General features: G+C 41.4%; 1 long non-coding RNA gene across 1 annotated transcript; it reads right to left on the minus strand.

Moving 5' to 3' along the window:
- Positions 1 to 1,044: 1,044 nt before the first annotated feature.
- On the minus strand, positions 1,045 to 18,590 carry LOC122669517. Its single transcript, XR_006334033.1, has 3 exons — positions 18,577 to 18,590; positions 11,006 to 11,009; positions 1,045 to 1,136 (listed from the first exon to the last, which is right to left on the minus strand). It is a non-coding gene; the product is annotated as an uncharacterized LOC122669517 (long non-coding RNA).
- Between the last annotated feature and the right edge of the window lie 745 nt (positions 18,591 to 19,335).

The following is a 19,335-nucleotide window of genomic DNA, read 5'->3' on the forward strand; positions in this document are numbered from 1 at the left end:
AAAATGCTTGCTGGATATATAACATATATAGTCTTTAAAACCGGACTGCCCTGGCCCTTTTTTAAGTGATTTGAACTTGTAGTGAATGACTCTGATTCTTTGAGGTACAAGGGAAATGAAAACGAAAAAAAAAAAAAAGGGAAATTTTCACGTACCACCCCTGAGGTATCACGTAAGTATAAACACACCCCCAAGTTTTGGAAAATTTTGTGTATCACCCTGAGGTTCACAAAAGTTAACATATGCTCCCATTCTGTTCGTTATGACCAACAACCTTAAAAACAAGGGATGAACCGACAAAAATAACCTTGTAAGAAAAAAAAAAAAAAACCTGCAACTCATCTTCCCCAAATCGATTGGGGAAGGCGAGTTGTAGGTATCTTTGTAGGGAACACCATGGAAGAAGAGATCAAAACAAAAGAAGAATCCTGTCATCTCACAGTATAAACGACGCCAACTTCAATCAAGAGAAAACATACAACGTTAACTATGAACATAGTCAAAAGCAAAGATTTCTTGAGGTTGTGCTTAGATTCCAACAGCCTTAGATTGGATTTTCTCTCCCTCTTGATCCCCTTTCAAATCTTGTGTTTTTATTCCATACGAACGGGCCGAGGCGGTTTGCGAGATTCACCGAGCACACCCTTCTTCTCCTGCTACGTCTGCACGTTTCATCTTTGATTTTGCATTTTAATTTTTTTACTCCAACAACCAAAGTGCGAATTCGAGTTGCAGGGTTGCCCCTTTGCATAAAGGGTTTCTCACATCAATCCAGATGTGAACGCGAACAAATTGTTGCTCGTTGCAGATAAAGCACTCAATCGGTTTACCAGTTCTAGCCGCAAGCATGGATCTGATCCTCTCTGTTCGGTAAGCCGACGGTAATCCATGAATCTGGATCCAGGTTTTCATAAGGAAGAAAATATCCAAACGACCATCAATGTTAGGTGATCAAGGATTCAGGGACTACCAGTGACCTTGGATAGTCCAGGCCCATCATTTAGGTTTAGGGCTTGGTGGAAGTCGAATCTGTGTGTGAGCTTGATAAAGAAGGTTGCCATGGAAGAAGGGAGTGCTTACCGTTACTGTTCCTTAGGAAGAAGTGAAGAAACCAGATGTCAAAGCCATTGAAATCTCTAGCAAAATAATTCCTCTTTGTGATTCATGGGGAATTGTTGTGCAACGGCTGCGACCAATTCTTCAAAGGCTTTAGAGATCTCAGCTTCCATGGTGTTCCCTACAAGGATACCTGCAACTCATCTTTAACAATCGATTTGGGGAAGATGAGTTGCACGATTTTTTTATTCTAACAAGGGTATTTTTGTCAGTTCATCTCTTGTTTTTAATGTTGTTAGTCCATGAGAGCATGTGTTAACTTTTGTGAACCTTGAGGGTAGAATTTTTCAAAACTGGGAGTATGTTTATATTTGCGTAATACCTCAGGGGTGGTACGTGAAAATTTTCCAAAAATGAATTTTTTTTTGAAAAGAAAAAAGAGGTTGGAGATGAGCTAATAAATCAGTTTTCATATCTTTAAGGGATCCTAAGGTCAGGGCAGGTAAAGCCTCTATATAATGTGAAATCAGGAAAAACCTATTGGCTTTGTTTGGTTGCAAGAAAAATAAAGGATAGAAAATAGAAAAATTTCAAATCTAAGAAGAAATTTATTATAATTAATACTTAATGATTGTATAAACTTTTTCAATGTCTTAATATTAAGTAATATTTTTAAATACATATTTTTTATTTTACTTTTCAAATCCAAGGGATTTGGATGCAAAATAAAGTGGAATATAATAATTAAATATGAAATAATTCAGAGTTAATGACGTAATCATGTGAAGCAATGGTTATAAACGTTTCCTTCTAAGGTTTGCAATTGAAACACTTCCTTTTTAATTTCCCTTGCAACCAAACGGAGCCATTGTAGAATTTGATCGTCAAAAAAATCATTGGAAAGTAATTTGTTCATCAGCATTTGATTTTCAATCACCAGATTCCGTGGCTTGGTTACCATAATAGCAAGGCTGGGCCAACAATTTGAAGTCCATCAATTAAATAGATCATAATTTTGATGGTTCGTCGCCCTCATTAAACAAGACATACTTAGAAAGATCAACAAATCTGACAAGTGGTCTATCTAAGGGGATCCTTATATCTCTTGTACACATGACTGAAAAGTGTAGGATGCCATAGGAGATCAGATTGAGGAGTAACTTTCTGTGAACACTTACTTTTTCTTTTTCTTTAATTAATGTCTTCTTTTAAACTGAAAAAGGAAAAAGGACACCACTGCCTGGTTGCGTGGAGCCTATGCCCAAGCTGGTTTTCGAGCCTGCAAGAAAAGTAGATCTATGACCATCCTATATAAAAGGGCTTTAGCACCCATGCATTTGTTGTTCTGGTGCGCGTCAACGTTTATGGAGAGGATTCTTTTCTTCCATGCCTTTCTTAGTCGAAACCAACCCAATTGGCAATTTCCTTCTTCCTAAGTTTAAACCAAAAATGCTATTCACTTGGTTCCTCATAAACCTTTATTTAAGAGAATATTTTTGGTGTAGAAAGTGTTTACATCCTAAAATTACCGATTGATCGGTAATGATAGACCGATCCATTTTAAGTCGTGAAAGGATCAGTCAGAAAGATGGATCTTCCACGAGGGAAGGTCGTGGTGTTACGCCCCCATCCCTGTACCACATGAATGCGTAACTAGAGCATACATACACGCTCTACTTTCCATCAGGATTACTGATGCACAATCAAAAGACTAACACATTCACAACGACAGATAATAGATCATGAAAGAAATATAATAATCAAAATAATATCATCAGAGTTTGCGGAAACCACATTGTGACATATATCCTAACTGTATTCAATATCCTATACAATCTTTTCCCTCCCAAAAAAAAAAAAAAAACATTTCCTTTCCTATCAGGACCTATGTATTTATAAAGTTTATACAATACATCTCTCATGAAAGGAAGTCAAAAGAGTACACTATTGTGTCGAATATCAAGCATGAAAAAGTGTATCAAAAGAGGTGGCCACTCGGCCATGAATCACTGTCCCCCAGAGGAACACATCTCACAATAGCACTCCAGTCCATGCTCCTTGAGCTCCGAAGTCTACCAATAATCATAACCAACATCGGGAGTCTCGTACTCCGCACCACTTGGATCAAAGGTACCTACATCAGCTAAAAGATTGTTTCCTCGGGGAGTGAGTTCCACTGAGCTCAATGAGCAGCTAAGCCACACAAACAAGCATAGATAAATATTGACGATGTTGAATGCAAATTATACATGATAAACAGAGACCAAGGCATCCCATACCACCACGGTAAACCGCACATCATATACAGTTTACAATCATGCTACATGAATGCATGATGATGTTCTGCTTTATTTTATCCTCCTAACAATATAGACTAAGTCAGGTATAGTACTATTGCAACACCCTAGGTAGCATCCCCGGTGTCGGTACCATAAACGGATGGTATCCTGGCGATGACAAACCCGAGTTGCATTGGGAGCCTACTGTACCGGACTCCACCAAGAGTATGTACGCACACCCCCTTATCAAATCCCATCCTGGCATTCGACCCGAAAGATAGTCGGCGCCCGAACTTTCCAATGGGTTGTACCCTGACTAAAGTTCGAGACCCATGGGTTTGACTAGGGGTGTCAATACCCAACCCGAACCGATGAAACCGGCCCGAACCAACCAGGACCACACCGGACCAAACTCTTAATGGTTCGGTTCGATTTGTGGATCCAGAAAGGCAAACGGTTTGGTTTGGTTTGGGCTAGCCCGACGGTGCATCGGTAGCCCGAACCCAAACCGAACCGACCTAACCCGATAAATGAGTAAATCAGTAAATGCCTAATGCCCCATTGTCCCCTAAATGTGTTGTGATAGTTTCTCACTTTATCTCATATCCTTTGTTAGTGATTACCCAACCAATTGTATCCATAGGCCATAGGACATAGGATACAAAGATGCATTATATTTGAAATATTTTATGTACTTAAAAGAGAAAGAGAAGAAAAATTAGCACTAACCGGACCTTACTAGTTATATAAAACTGGTACCAAACCGAATCCAAACCGATATCAACCCGTTATCATAAACCGAAACCGACACGAAACCAAACCGCACCGAAACCGAAACCGAATATTTCTTAATGGTTTAGTTTCGATTTCTATAAAAATCACACCGAAACCGAAAAGCCCGAACTGAAACCGGCCCGAACCGGCCCATTGACACCCCTAGGTTTGACCGACACCTAAACCCCTGTCGGTAAGGGTCATAGTATTGGGTGTACGGTTATCCTAACTGGTATGCATCTATTGCATGAGTAAGGTACACATGTGCATATGCTAGAGGTCAAGTCCATAGTACCGAAAGACGGTCGGCCGGCTATCTTCTCGTCCCCTCTAGCCTATACATACACATACGAAGTACGGAATGTGAAAACCAAAGCCGGTCGGCTGGTCATCATTCCGTTTCCCACCTAATGCAACAGATATTTCTAATGCAACAGTGAGTACGACGATCCCAAGTCCAATACCCACCAACACTCGGATCCCATTTCCAAAGCCTATTTCTACATGCAATGTCTTATTTATCCATATGGGGATCCCAGGTCCAACACCCACTGACACCCGGATCCCATTCCCATACCATTCACATACGCACAACAGTAATCATAAATGGTAAATATCGCAAGGTAACAAATATAAATTCCCCACCATGCATAAGGATAATAATATTAAGGGAAAATTACATGGCAACCCCCTGAGTTTTGCTTTAAATACACGAACACCCCCTGTGTTACTGACGTGGTTTATTTCCCAAAATTTTAAATGGCCAAAGTACCCTTAACATGATGTAAACTTACCAAAGTGCCCAAGACCTCAAAACAAATTGGGGATGAATTGTTAGGGCTTGGGTTTCACTCTTTGCTTCACTTCTTCTCTCGACGTAATACCATTCCACCTGCAACTGTGAACCATTCAACTTAAGTTTCTACGTCTTGACGACGACCATACGACCCAAATGGGGGCGAGATTTTAAGGCTTGGGTTTCACTCTTTTACTTCTCTGCTTCTGCCATAGCCTGCATGTTGCTTTCTCTCTTCTTCCTGAATTCATGCTGGTCAGCCCTTGAAATCCCCAAAAGATGGACCTAGTCAGATCAAGGGTTCAGCCTAAGGTTACTATTCTTTTAAACTGAAAGAGGAACTAAATATAGGATACCGCTGGTTCTAGAAATCTGGGAATAATGGAGTTTATAATAGCAGGGTTTATTCTCCAATAACTGTGGATTAGTCTAAGGACTTAAACTTAACAAATCAGAGTATAAAATTTGCAACCAGAATGGACAATCGATGGGTACCGCTGATTCTAGAAATCTGGGAATAATGAAATAGGAATTAAAAATAGGGTACTGCTGGTTCTAGAAATCTGGGAATAATGGAGTTTATAATAGCAGGGTTTGTTCTCCAATAACTATAGACTAGTCTAAGGACTTAAACTTAACAAATCAGAGTATAAATTTGCAACCAGAATAGTCAATCGATGGTTGGAAGTAACAGTACCTGAACTTGAAAAACTTTGGACCATGAGTTGCAAAGCTAAGGTTTGAAAATCAAATGAGCGTTTCCGGTTTTTTTCCAATGAGGAATGAGCATTATTGTTTAAAATTCAAGAACCAAAGTTCAAAATGGGACGAAAAACTCTACGTTTTCCTACGCGCCTAGGCACAAATCAATGCCTTTGGCTGCTATTCTGACTCTCTTAGAGAGAAGGGGTCGGCTTCCTCAACATACTTACTATGGAGCTCGATTGAGTCGCAGATACGAAACTATGTAGCTCGGTTGAGTCGTAGATATGGTCAGTTGAGTTGCAGGAACCAATATCGGTTGAAAACGATGAGATTGTAAGAATTTGCGCTATGGAGCTGCAAGAATGAAGATCGGTCGAGCTTGGAAACGTGAAGTTGCAGTAAGTTAGGTGGGGTTGGAGAAGATGAACCGACTAGGGGTTGATTTTAGGGAGAAAGGGTTTGCTTTTGGCTAAAGGGAAATGGGTAATTTAGTAATTTACATTTTTTTTCTTTTTTAATGAAAGGTTAAAACGGTAATTTACATTTTTCCGTTAACACCGTTAGTCAAATGGGTTAGACTATAGGTTTTGGAAACATAGGGGGTGTTCATGTATTTAAAACAAACCTCAGGGGATCTCCGTGTAATTTACCATAATATTAAATAAAAATGCATGAATGGCATACAAAGCTTCATGTTATAAACATTCCATATACCAAGTCGATTGCCTAACTCACCTTGGTTCTCGAACTAGCGATCAAATCCCAAATTCCTTATCCCACGTTCTAGAATGTCCCCGTGTAGAGTTAGGAAGCCTAGAATAGGTGTACAATGTATGGTTAAGTTAGTGTTCAAGTCCACAAGAGAGGGCCCCACAAAGGTATTCCAAAATGCTAAAACAGGGCCACCGACAGGAACAAGAAGTCCCACTGGGTGGGGAAGGTGCCCAGGGGTTACTGCCAATCCTTCTACCAGTCATAGGCAGAAGCCCATCGGCATGGAGGCCTAGGTTCCACCAGCAGGAACAACCCAGATGGTTCCTGCCGCTCCCTTGTTTTTGGTTCCTACTGGTCTTACTGTCTTCCCTAATGTGGGATTGGTTTTAAATCCAAGGGTTTGTGGCTTAAAGGGGACATACCCAGGGTCCTATGAAGTTTCCCAGCTATGAGGATCACCTCAAGTCAGAGGTTTAGTGTGCCAACCCTTTAATGATTTATGAATCCCTAGAATTTTGATGGGTTTGTCCATCAATACACGGGGAGGGAGGAACATGGGGATGGACATAGGGTTCACAATGGTCTAACCCATCACTTCATGACAATATTTAACTACTTATTGATGGTTTGCTTCATGGGTTGGTGAACCACATGAATGTGGTAAAACCCCATTATTCCATTAGAGAGATAGAGAGGGGGAAAAGATGGGTTTAATGTGAAGTTAGTACCTCCATTAGCAAGGAATTAAAGTCAGCCATCAATGGCTTCCCCATTTGGTAGGTAGAGCATTCAAGGCATGCTCAACCGATTCAGACCCTAGGTCTAGAAATAGAAAAATAACGAGAGACAGAGAGATGGAGGAAGTACTTACCAAGGCAAGAGCTGAGCTTGGGGCTTAGGCCTGAGCTCTACTCTTCCTTTCTTCTTCTTCCTTCTTCTCCCTCGCTCCCACGATCTCTCTCTATTTTCTCCTTTCTTTGAGTTTGCAAATGAGAGAGAGAGAGAGAGAGAGAGAGAGAGTCTTACGACCCTAGGGCTTGTTTGGTTGGGCATAAAGTCCTTAGGTCCCAAAGGGTTAGGACTTGTTTGGTTTGTATGCCTACACTATTCACAGCATTAATTCACATTAACCCTGCTATCAACCCATCTAGGTTTATGTGTTATTCACTACTTAAGGCAGAATGACCTTAATACCCCCTGCCTAGTTTAGCATCAAATGGGATAGGTCTTGATTAGGGTTAAGTTGGGTCCAAAGTCAATTAATGTAATTTTATTTATGTTGAAGATTACTATTCATACCTAATATGTACAGTAAGCAATGGCAGCTCCCCTCACGCATATGGACTTTGTCAGTGAGTTACATGAATCGGATGTGATGATTTCAATGCATGGTTGAGCTAGGCAATTCATGGTTAGTGGCTTACCACCAGTCATCCCAAAGTGGTAGAGGGAACAGGTATGGGCCTTGGTCCGCCTGTGAAGGGTATGCCAAGAATACTCTTTTATCGACAAACTTCCCCCTGTCTTTGTCGAAGCATATTTCTTCGACGACTTTCCCCATGTCACGGTTGACAATCTTGTGTGATGGCTTGAGTATCATCGCCCACAAGTCTCTAGTGTATTCCGCCACCGGTTCTACACACAAAGTTCAAATTAGACATGGCTTTAAACAGAGTTTTGGGCATGGGTTTAACACGTGGAGCCCGATCGGTTATAACCGTGAAGCGCCCAACATGAACACCACCTCCAAAGTGGGAGCCACTTCAAAGGGAACATGATTATATTCAAACGGTTCCATTACTGTTAGGGACATTGCAGTTAAGAAACACCCAATAGGAGGCTCCATCCTCACAAGTATAAAAGGGAGAATTGTGGAAGAGGAATGGATCTCTCGATCAATCAACAAACCTACAATTTTACTTATTTTTTATTTTCTACTACATTTTATTTTTTTTAGTGTATTCTTCTCCCTGACCATCGTGGTCATCTTCTCTGTCGAGTCCTTCTTTTGATTTCTTATGTCAGTGGTATGTCCTTCATGTATACCAACATTGAGATCAATAGAAATTCTTGATTTCTTGTTTCATCTCTATCATTTGTTCTACGATTACCCTGTTCTTCGTGTATTGCATTTCGGTCTTTAATTTAAAGTCCTTGGAGAAATCGAGGCAAGGGGGGAATCCACATCTCTTGATAGAAGTCAGAAGTGAAATCTTCTTCTACATTGAGTCGTATAGACTTTGGCATACCTGTGCTCTCCATCGCACATTATTCATTCACGGTTAACCGGTCAAACGGTAGACCGATTGTTTGAGAGACCGGAAAAAGAGCCAAACAGAAAGTCTCAAATTCATGATCTTCCGTTGCACGGAAGGAGTGTGTGAAATTACTTCCGTGCCTACATGAAATAAAAAATCCCATCCATGTTGATGCCCCTGCTTGCACTCTCATTGGCTCCCACACTGGTGCAAGGGTCACACAACCAGACAACGATGTTGTCCATTGAAAATAATTTACACACCATTGGGATGTAATGGGATCTCAGTTGTTTGTTTCTGCTATTGTTTTTATTTTTTTGATGAAATGTTCTGTTATTGTTGTATCACCCATGATCTACTGCCACTGCACAGTGTCTTCCCCACCGCCTCGGCTCTCCCTCTCCCCTTCCTTCCTTGCTGGCTCCGGCTCCGGCTCACCCTCTCCCTCTTCCTCTCTGCGCGTCCACCCAACCCCCCTCCTTACCCCCTGACCCACCCCACCCTGCAAGCCCGGTGCCCACCCCTGTGGTAATAGAATTATTTAGACAAAAATAACGATGCAACTGGACTCTGGAGCAATCTTAATATTGTCCAAATAAGTCTTGCAAATAGCCAACTGGAGACTAGGTAGTTTTTGCTGCCGTCCACCTTGTTTCTTTCAATCGGTTTTGAACCCTTCTACAGTTCTTTTATTTAGGGAAGACAAGGACAAAACACGCCCAAAGGCTGAAAAAATTTCTCTAATAATAACACCAGATTGTCTTAAGATATGTGTCTAAAATCCACAAATGTTGGGGGGTGACCCAATCATTTTCAAGTAGGGGTGGCAATGCCTCCATACACCATTATCCTTACTACTGCATACACATTTGATTCTTTTGATTTATGCAGGTAAGTAGTCAACTTTTTTAAACAACCTAGATGGGAGGGGTTGAATAGGTTGTATCTAGTGGATAGTGTCATTTTTATAAATAAATCGCACAATTAAAAATTAAGATAATAAAAGCAATCACAAGAGATGGGCGATTTGTAGTGGTTCGACTCTAAGAGTCTACGTCTATTCCTCAACACTTGAGAGAGTTCCACTAGATGTTTCCTTTCAATACACTAGGTGGGAAACAAAACCTTTTACAATAAGGGTTAGAGTATTAGGTTTGGGTACCAAATTAATTGGGTTAGATCTACAATAGTGTGTCAAGATGATTTCAGAATAGCAACTTGGTTTGATTTGAGTCCTAAGAAATTAAAATGATCCCGAGAAATGTCCCAAAGATTATGAGGAACTGGAAAACTCATTGATGATCTCTTGATACTCTGAAGAGCAAAACTTGTGATTCAGTGCATTTATTTCATAGAAGATGCATGAGAGAGGGAAAAAGATTTCAACCACCAAAGAAGGCTTGCTGCTTCTTCCTCGATTCCTCTAAAGGGGGTTTGCAAACAAAAAGTCTCCAGTTCAGAGAAGATGTATGACAGAGAGAGAGAGAGAGAGTTGAGTTGCAATCTATGGTTCTTGCATTGTGGCCGCTGCTCTTGTGAGAGTTTACCTTCAATCGTGTATGAAGGGGTTAGCCTTGGAGGAGTGTTGTTATGTTTTAGTAACAATATCCACTTATGCCCCCCCCCCCCCCCACCGTTTCTCCGCCTTTTCACAGAAACACGTCTAAAAGGTGAAAAACACCAAATCGGTGTTTTCTCAAATAGGCCCAAAAGTGTGTCAAGTGTCCGACTCGTTTTAAAAAACAAAAAATCAAACCGGACATACCATACAGTTTCCCATTTATGTTCTCAAAAAAAAAACAGGAAAAACACTAGAATCGGTTTTTTAGAACATTGCCATACAGAACCTTAGTCACTTCTTTTGAATTTTTTTTTGGGAAAATTTCACGGACACCCCCTATAATTAAGTATATCGTATATCACCGACACCCAAACATATCACAAAATATCACAGACATCCCCTTACTTTATGAGTTTATTTCGATGTAGTCCACTCCGTTAGTTCTGTGCAGTTAAGTCACTGTAAACTCTTTTATAATGGTGAAATTAACCCTTACCAGCCACAGGATGAACTTCCCATTATACCCTTAAGGGTTAAATCCCAAATACAAACCATTCTCTCTTCATCGTTTTCGTGGACTGAAGGCGGAAGAAGCAAGAACAGAGAACTCCTCCACCTGCAATCGAATCCATTATTGACCTATTTCCATGCTCTGAAGACGGAAGAAAGAAGAACATCCACACCTGTATGTTTTCCTCCATCAATCTGTCCCATTCGTTTCATCTACATCCAAAAAATTCTAATCTCTAGGGGGCCAATTCATGGAGACAGTTTTCAGAATTGCAGTAATTTGGAGAGAAGATGGCCACCCCAACCTTACAGTCCTTCATAGCAGTTTCAATGACCTCCTCCAGTTCGTCACCTGGCTTCATGCTCTTGTAGTCCAAGAAGGGATGAAGCTTTAGGTGGACGAAACGATCGTAAAGCAAGGCAGCGACGTCGCGCTTCGTGTCCATCTCACGGTGGTTTATGAAGACGTCAAAGGGAGGCCGGAACAGAGAGAGAATATTATGGGGGTGAAAAAAAGTGAAACAGGTTTATGTCTCAAAGCAGATCCTCTTCATGAGTCCTTCACGAGAAAAAAGTGAACTCCAGAATCCAGATCCTCTTCTCCTTTCTTTCTCCAATGCCCTTCGAACTCTTTGAACACCTGTTTTAGTCTGAACTTCATCTTCAATCCTTCTTCTGTTGTTCGCTGCACTCAAACACCTGTTGTAGACAGAACAATAAGTGTACGTTGGGCCAGAATTAGAGTTGATGGTCGCCAGAGCTGGAGCTGGAGCTAACGCAGGTGATGGTCGGTGATAGATGATATACTTATAGGGAGTGTCCGTGAAATTTTCCTTTTTTTTTCTTTTTTTTTTTACGCCCTATTATCTAGTTCTAGGAGACCAAAAAAAATATTTGTTTGTGCGTGTGTGTGCCCATCCTAAGGACTTTTCTGAATTCATTTTGGAGGCAATTTGTCTTTGCCTATACCAAAAGGTTACTTTGCTAAATTCTAACTGTGATGTGATTCAGATTTCTTGATCGACGCTTTATCCGATAGAACCTTTGGCCATTAATTTGGGTGTTCATGCTACGACAGTTATTTTTCAGGATGTGAGAATATGGAAGTATCAGTTTAGTTGAATTTGAATTGTATTTCCTTGATTGATATTTAGTGTATAATGGGGTATATATAGACCCTCACAATAAATGGAAAGTGAAGGTGATCAATGGTGGGGATGAGGTTGCCATACAAGGCTGGATTCATATCACATGTGATATGGAGGATTACCAACTATATCTCTTGAGAGATATCGCATGTGATATCACATGTGATAAATGAGCCATGCACAGTTATGGAATGTTGGTGACGTTGTTGAGATTGGTGATATATGACATGTGATCAATGGAGAGTGGATTCTCTATTGTCCAATAGAAGAAAAGATTATTTATTGTCTAATACACCCCCTCAAGGTGGAGGTTCAATGGGTCGAATCTTCAGCTTGTCAGGAAGAAATGCAAACCGGTTTGAGCTGAGGCCTTTGGTCATAATATCTACGACCTGATCAGCGGTTGAGATGAAGTGTACTTGAAGTTCCCTTTTCACGACCTTGTCACGAACAAAGTGAAAGTCAATTTTAACATGTTTTGTACGCGCATGAAATACCGGATTTACGGACAGATATGTGGCTCCAATGTTGTCGCACCATAGCACTGGTGGCTGAGTGAGGGGAATCCCCAGTTCCCTGAATAGGGATTGTAACCATGTGAGTTCGGCACAAGCATCGGCCAAGGCCTTGTATTCCGATTCAGTGGATGAACGGGCCACGGTCTTTTGCTTCTTGGAGGTCCATGAAATGAGGTTTGGGTCCATATAAATGGCATACCCACCTGTGGACTTACGATCAGTATCATCACCAGCCCAATCAGCATCAGTGAAAGCCTGAAGGTCTTGTGAGCTGGAGCGGCTAATAGAGAGCCCATAGTGCTTGGTGTGTTGAAGATACCGTAATATGCGCTTGACCAAGGACCAGTGGTCATCAGTTGGAGCATGCATGTACTGACAGGCACGATTCACGGAATATGTAATATTCGGACGGGTCAAAGTAGCGTATTGCAACGCTTTGACAACGGACCTGTATTTCTTGGGATCACTGAACAAGACACCCCCTGTGGCGGATGCTTTGACTAAGGTGGCCATGGGAGTGAGAACGGGTTTGCAATCATTCATCCCAGCCTTTTGGAGAAGATCCTTGATGTATCTGGTTTGAGAGAGAATAACACCAGTTTTGGTATATATAGCTTCAACACCCAAAAAGAAACTTTGGCGGCCTAGATCGGTGATGGAGAATTCAGAGGCGAGGCCTCCCATCAGATTAGTCACATGCGAAGTGTCATTGCCGATGACCAAGATGTCGTCCACATAAACAAGGACATAAGTGGTCATCAACCCCCGTTTGTAGATGAATAAAGAAGTGTCTGTCTGAGATGGGGTGAAGCCGGAGGAGACCAAGAACTGAGATAACCGTTGAAACTAGGCTCGTGGAGCTTGCTTAAGTCCATATAAGGACTTATGAAGTTGACAGACATGATTAGGCCGAGACTGGTCTTCAAATCCCTGTGGTTGTGTCATATATACTTCTTCATCAAGGATGCCATGAAGGAAGGCATTTTTGATGTCCAGTTGGCGAACAGACCATCCATTGGAAATGGCAAGGGAAAGAACAGTCCGAATGGTTGTGGGTTTGATGACAGGACTGAATGTCTCATCATAATCAACCCCATGTTGTTGATGAAAACCCTTGGCGGCTGATGAGCACATTTATGTGTGAAATCTTAGGGCATAAAGCATACATTTTACCACATTGGACAGAGTTACTCGGTGCTTTCTTGTGCTTTTCAGGTTTTAGGTGAATTCTTGGGAAAATGGAGGAGATGATGCTAAGAAAATGTTTTTAAGCTGCTTAGAGGTGTTAATGGCTTGGATACGTAGCCCATCAAGTCAGCTTCGGAACGGTTCAAACGGCACTTGATTCGAGTTGAAACGAAGAAGTTACGGCCGTTTCCGTAACGGGAAGCCAAAAATGGTCCGCAAGGGTTTATTTGTATTTATTGATAATCGGCCGGGGATAAAGGGAAGCAAAAGTTCAGATTCCAGGAGCCTTAACGCAATAACCAGAAGTTATATTTCCTGTACCCGAAAGATTCCATTTGGAGGGCTCTGGACAGTCCAACTTCAACTTGATATATCTTGGGCTCCCGAACTCCAAATTGGACGAAACTTGGGTCTATTTTGGGTGATTTTTCGCAAGGAACACAATGGTGAGGCCTATATAAGCACCCCATGTTCCATATTTTCTGAAGGACAGAATGGGTATTTTATTTATTCTTGAAGGAATCCTAGTCATCACCCTTACTCTCTCTCTCCTCCAACTTCTCAAGGGCACTTCTGGAATTCTACTTGGGATAGATTTATTTTGAAAGATATTTTCTCATCTATGGAAGGTTGAAAAATCAAAGATGCTTTGATTTTATTGCATGGAGAAGATATCTACAAAGAAAAGGAAACACTTGTTAGAATTGAAGTTTACTTTTCTAGAAATAGAAGGTCTATGTAAGCAATCTTCTCTTCTTCTTTTTTCTAATTTTTTTTCTTTTTCTTAGGATTCAAGGCAATGTAAAGGAGGAAGGAGAAGAGAATATTCTCTTTTCTTAGGGAATATTTCTCCTACACTTCCCTCTTTTCTCTTCTCCTCTCTTCCCCCTATAAATACCCCTTGCCCTTTGGGTTGTAAGAAGTTAGTTTTTTTAGTTTAGTTTTTAGTTAATTTCTAGTTCAATTTTAATTCAGTTTTTTAGTGTAATTTTTACTTCATTCACTTAGTGAAATTTTCTCTTCTTTTCCTAGTTTTGATTTCAAGTTCTTATTTTTGATTTCATAAGTCTAGTTTAATGGTTGTAATAGTTTTAGTTTAAAGCTTCCTAGTCTAAGTTCCTATGTTGATGACAAGACATGGAGATTTAGAAGAGGAAACCATGGTGAGTTTATTCAAGTATTCAAGCCCATCAAGGTATCTCATTCTCTAAACCCTTAATCTCATTCTCCCTCTCCTCTATCTCTCTCTAGCTTCTTCTTCTTCTCCCTCTATTTCTTTTATTTTTTTTATATGGTTGTGATTTGTGGATGCACTTTTATTCCTTTATTCCTTTTTATGTGGTTATTATATGCGGCTGCATTTTTATTCCTTTCAATTTACGTTAGTCTGATAGGTTAGATGCTCATGTGTTAGGACGCCAATTTAATCCCTTAATTTTGTTAGATGTTTATGAGTGAGGATGCATTAATTTTTATTAATTTAATTAGTTTAATTTAACACTTTAATTTGGTTCACTTTGCATTACTTTTAAGTTAGTTAAATAGAGTGGCGTATATCTCCTCGTGTTTGACCCGTAGCTACGATTGACCCGTACGCTTGCGGTATAATTTTTAAACTCAAACAGCGACCAATCGCGCCTTGTAACGCTCAAGAGAGCCATCCGCTTTCCTCTTAATCCTGTATATCCACTTACAACCAATCAAATTCATGTTAGCAGTACGGGCAACAAGAGACCAAGTGTTATTACGTAGTAATGCATCAAATTCCTCGGACATGGCAGAGCGCCAGTTTGGGTCACGGTTGGCCTAGGTGTAGGTGGTGGGTTTAGTTAGGGTAGAGGGTGATAAACTGGCCTGAAGTGAGGAGGGTTGGGGTTCGGTGAGGGCATAGAGGTCGGTTAACAGACAGGTTCGACGAGGGGGACTAGTGGGTGGAGTAGGTGTTGGGGTTAGAGTTGGAGCCGCGGGTGGGGTTGGGAAGTTGGAACCGGTGGTGGGTGTTAATGGTGGGGCTGTGGAGGTAGCAGATGGGGGGTTAGGTGGGTTTGGATTTTCAGGGATAGGGATGGGAGGGTCGGCCAGTGGTGGTAATGGGGCGGGGGGTAAGAGACCCATGGGGTGTTGGATGATGGAGAGTTGTGAGGAGGGCATTGGGGTTGGGGATTGCGAAACAGAAAAACATTCTCGTCAAAGCGCACATGGCGGTCAATGTAAATCTTATGAGTCTCAATGTTCAAGCATCGATAGCCAAAATGAGATGGGCTATAGCCCAAGAAAACACATGAAGTGGACCGAAAATCCATTTTGTGATTGTTATATGGGTGGAGGAATGGGAAACATAGACAACCAAATGTCTTTAGAAAAGAGTAGTCCGGAGGACGATGGAATAGTATCTCAAGTGGGGACTTATCATTAGTAACAGAAGAGGGCATCCTATTAACGAGGTAGATAGCAGTGTCAAAGGCATAATCCCAATATCCTTGTGGAACAGAACTGTGAGCAAGCAAGGTGAGGCCTGTTTCAGCAATGTGGCGGTTGCGGCGCTCGACCGAACCTTGTTGCTCATGGGTGTGAGGGCAAGAGAGCGGGTGTTGAATGCCAAGAGAGGCAAAGAAGGGGGTAAGGGGACGATACTCACCTCCCCAATCGGTTTGGACTGATTTTATTTTGCATGAAAATTGACGTTCCACAAGTACTTGAAATTTTTTAAAAATTGAGAAAATGTCCGATTTTGCCTGTAAGGGAAAAAACCAAACAAACTTACTATAATCGTCCACAAATAACATAAAATAACAATGGCCTAAAGTAGAGAGTGTGGGGGATGGACCCCATACATCACTGAAAATTAATTGTAAAGGAGAAGTGCTTCTAGAATGAGTTTCCTGTAAAGGAAGACGACAGGACTTGCCCATTTGGCAGGCTGGGCACAAATGTGGAGACTTTGGAAGCTTAGTGTCACGCATAATAAGGCGTAGAACCCGATCATGTGGATGACCCAAACGATGATGCCAAAGGGCGTAGGAGGATTGAACAACAAAACTAGTAGAAGGAGACGACAATGTAGAAGGCGATATAGAGTAGAGACCATTGTTACTCGGCCCCGAAAGAAGAATGCACTTGGACATCTGATCCTTCACACAGAAATAAGATGCATGAAATTCAAAAAATACAACATTATCACGGGCGAATTTTTGAACTGAAAGTAATGAGTTTGTGAGAGTTGGGACATGTAATACATTTGATAAGGTTAGAGATTGAGAGGGGTATGAAATAAAGGACTGACCAATATGTGAGATGGGAAGGGATTTACCATTGCCAACCATGAGTTCATTGTTACCTTTGTAAGGCTAATAGGAAGAGAATGCCTGGAGATCCGGTGTTGCATGATGACTAGTCCTTGTGTCGGCTATCCAGTGAGGAGGAAGAGATGGGTTATTGGTTGGGGTAAAAGATGGAGTGGTATAGTGGACGTGAGGGGTGGGTGGTTGAGTGGATGGAGGGGGGTAATAAATGGTAGGTAAATGATTCGGGCGGTTGTATGATTGGTTATGGGTTGGGGTGGGTAGTAGGGGTTTGGAATTCTGGCATTGATTCTGATTCTTGTAATAACATGTGTCAGCTTGGTGATTGGTGCGGCTGCAAATTGTGCATGGACTGTGGGTGAAAGCATTGGACCTGCCAAAACCACTTGGCCCTGTGGGGGGACCACAACCACCAACACCACCACGACCACGTCCCCGTGGGTTACCACGGCCAGCAAATGAGGGGTGGTGGCCTCGGCTTTGGTGAGCTATGTTGGCCGAAGCAGTGGCAGTCGGATCAATAATGGCTTGCCGAGAAGCCTGTAGATGTTCATGACTAAGAAGAAGGCTCATCAATTCCGCATAGGGAATGGGATCAATACGCCCCATGAGTGTGGGAACCATGACTTGAAAATCTGAGCGTAGAGCTCTAAACATGTGAATGTTGAAGTCGGCCAGGGGTAAAGGTTTGCCTACTGCGGCAAGTTCATCAGATAGTGCCTTGGCATGTTGAAGAAATTGGGTGATAGTTTCATCAGGTTTTTTATAAAGGTTCTGCAATGCCACATTGAGAGACAAGAGGCGTGTGGTGGAGGCTAAACTGTAGGCATTATGGAGGGCATCCCATAGACCTTTGCTTGTTTCACAGCAAACCGCAAGAGGGAGGGCTTCTTTAGAGAGAGAGGAAATCAGTATACTCATGATTGCTGCATCTTGTTCTATTCAAGTCTCTGCAAGATCAGATTCAGAAGGACATGGTTTAGTGCCATTAACATAGCCATAATAGCGGTGCCCTTTGAGGAAGGGCAAAACTTGAGTCTTCCAATACACATAGTTGCGAGAAGTGAGCTTGAGGGAGAGAACATGGTGGGAGCCATGAAGACTAGAAGATGAAGTGAGAGGGGAGGTGGTGGAATCACCCATGGAGGAAGTAAGAAATGAATTTTAGGGGTGGAGGAGAGATCGAATATCTTTGGGTCCTCAATGAAGCATTTGGCTCATGATACCATATTTGTTTAGTTGAATTTGAATTGTATTTCCTTGATTGATAATTAGTGTACAATGGGGAATATATAGACCCTTACAATAAATGGAAGGTGAAGGTGATCAATGGTGGGGATGAGGTTGCCATCCAAGGCTGGATTCATATCACATGTGATATGGAGGATTACCAACTATATCTCTTGAGAGATATCACATGTGATATCACATGTGATAAATGAGCCATGCACAGTTAAGGAATGTTGGTGAGATTGGTGAGGTTGGTGAGGTTGGTGATATATGACATGTGATCAATGGAGAGCGGATTCTCTATTGTCCAATAAGAGAAAAGATTCCCTACTGTCCAATAGGAAGGAATGGATGTCAGTAAATACACAAAGAAGGGCTGACTTGCCAGTTATAAACCTGAAGTTGTTGGAACAAAGCAGTGTCTAGCCCGGTCTAATCACATGATTTGTTTTCATGTTAGTTGACTTGTAAAATTTTATTGAAAGAGAAAGAAGGTAGAGTATCTCTAATCGTGTAATCAAGTCATTGTATTTGTACCTAAAATCTCATCAAAGGAAGGACAGGTTTATGTATCAAAGCATGTTTTGTGGATGGAGCCTTCAATGTTAATTTGTATACCCGTGTTAAAGATGTGCATGGGGTTGATGGCTCTTGGGAGCAGGCTGCGTTAAATCTTATAGATGATAAAATGGTTCGAGAACAGATCCTAAACAGTAAAACTTCAATTTCCATTAGTAAGAATTTCAGATTCGGATGGCAAATTCTCTATTAAATCTGCTTGGCATGAAATGCAATCCCACTCGCCAACTTCTACCTACGCTAAGTAGATTTTGAAATTCTTCTGTGCCTACCAAGATTGATTTCTTTTCTTAGCAAATCCTTAATGGGAAAATACCGACGGATGAGGTGCTGATGAATCTTGGTATTTCCTTGGTCTCTAAATGCCTTTGTTGCTGGATTCCTTGGAGGGAAACCACCACCTGTGCGTTGGTTGTTAGAGGTACAATCTCTAGGGTTTGGGATTTTTTTAGTAGAATTTTGGAGGTTGAATGTATCCCCACTCAGGAGGTTAGGGGTCGCATGCGTTTTTGGCAAAGTCTGGCAGCCATTAATGGAATTTGTAAGTTTATCAGAGGGATCTTACCAACCTTCATTGTTTGGGAACTTTGGAAAGAAAGATATAATCACATACATGGAGAGGGCATTCACACAGCCTCCTCAATAATTGAGAAGGTCAACTCTTGGATTAGGGAGCCCTATCCGTCTATATTCTCAAAAATTTTGACAATGAAGGAT

The sequence above is a fragment of the Telopea speciosissima genome, chromosome 7, assembly GCF_018873765.1.
Source record: "Telopea speciosissima isolate NSW1024214 ecotype Mountain lineage chromosome 7, Tspe_v1, whole genome shotgun sequence".
Classification (NCBI taxonomy): Eukaryota; Viridiplantae; Streptophyta; class Magnoliopsida; order Proteales; family Proteaceae; genus Telopea; species Telopea speciosissima.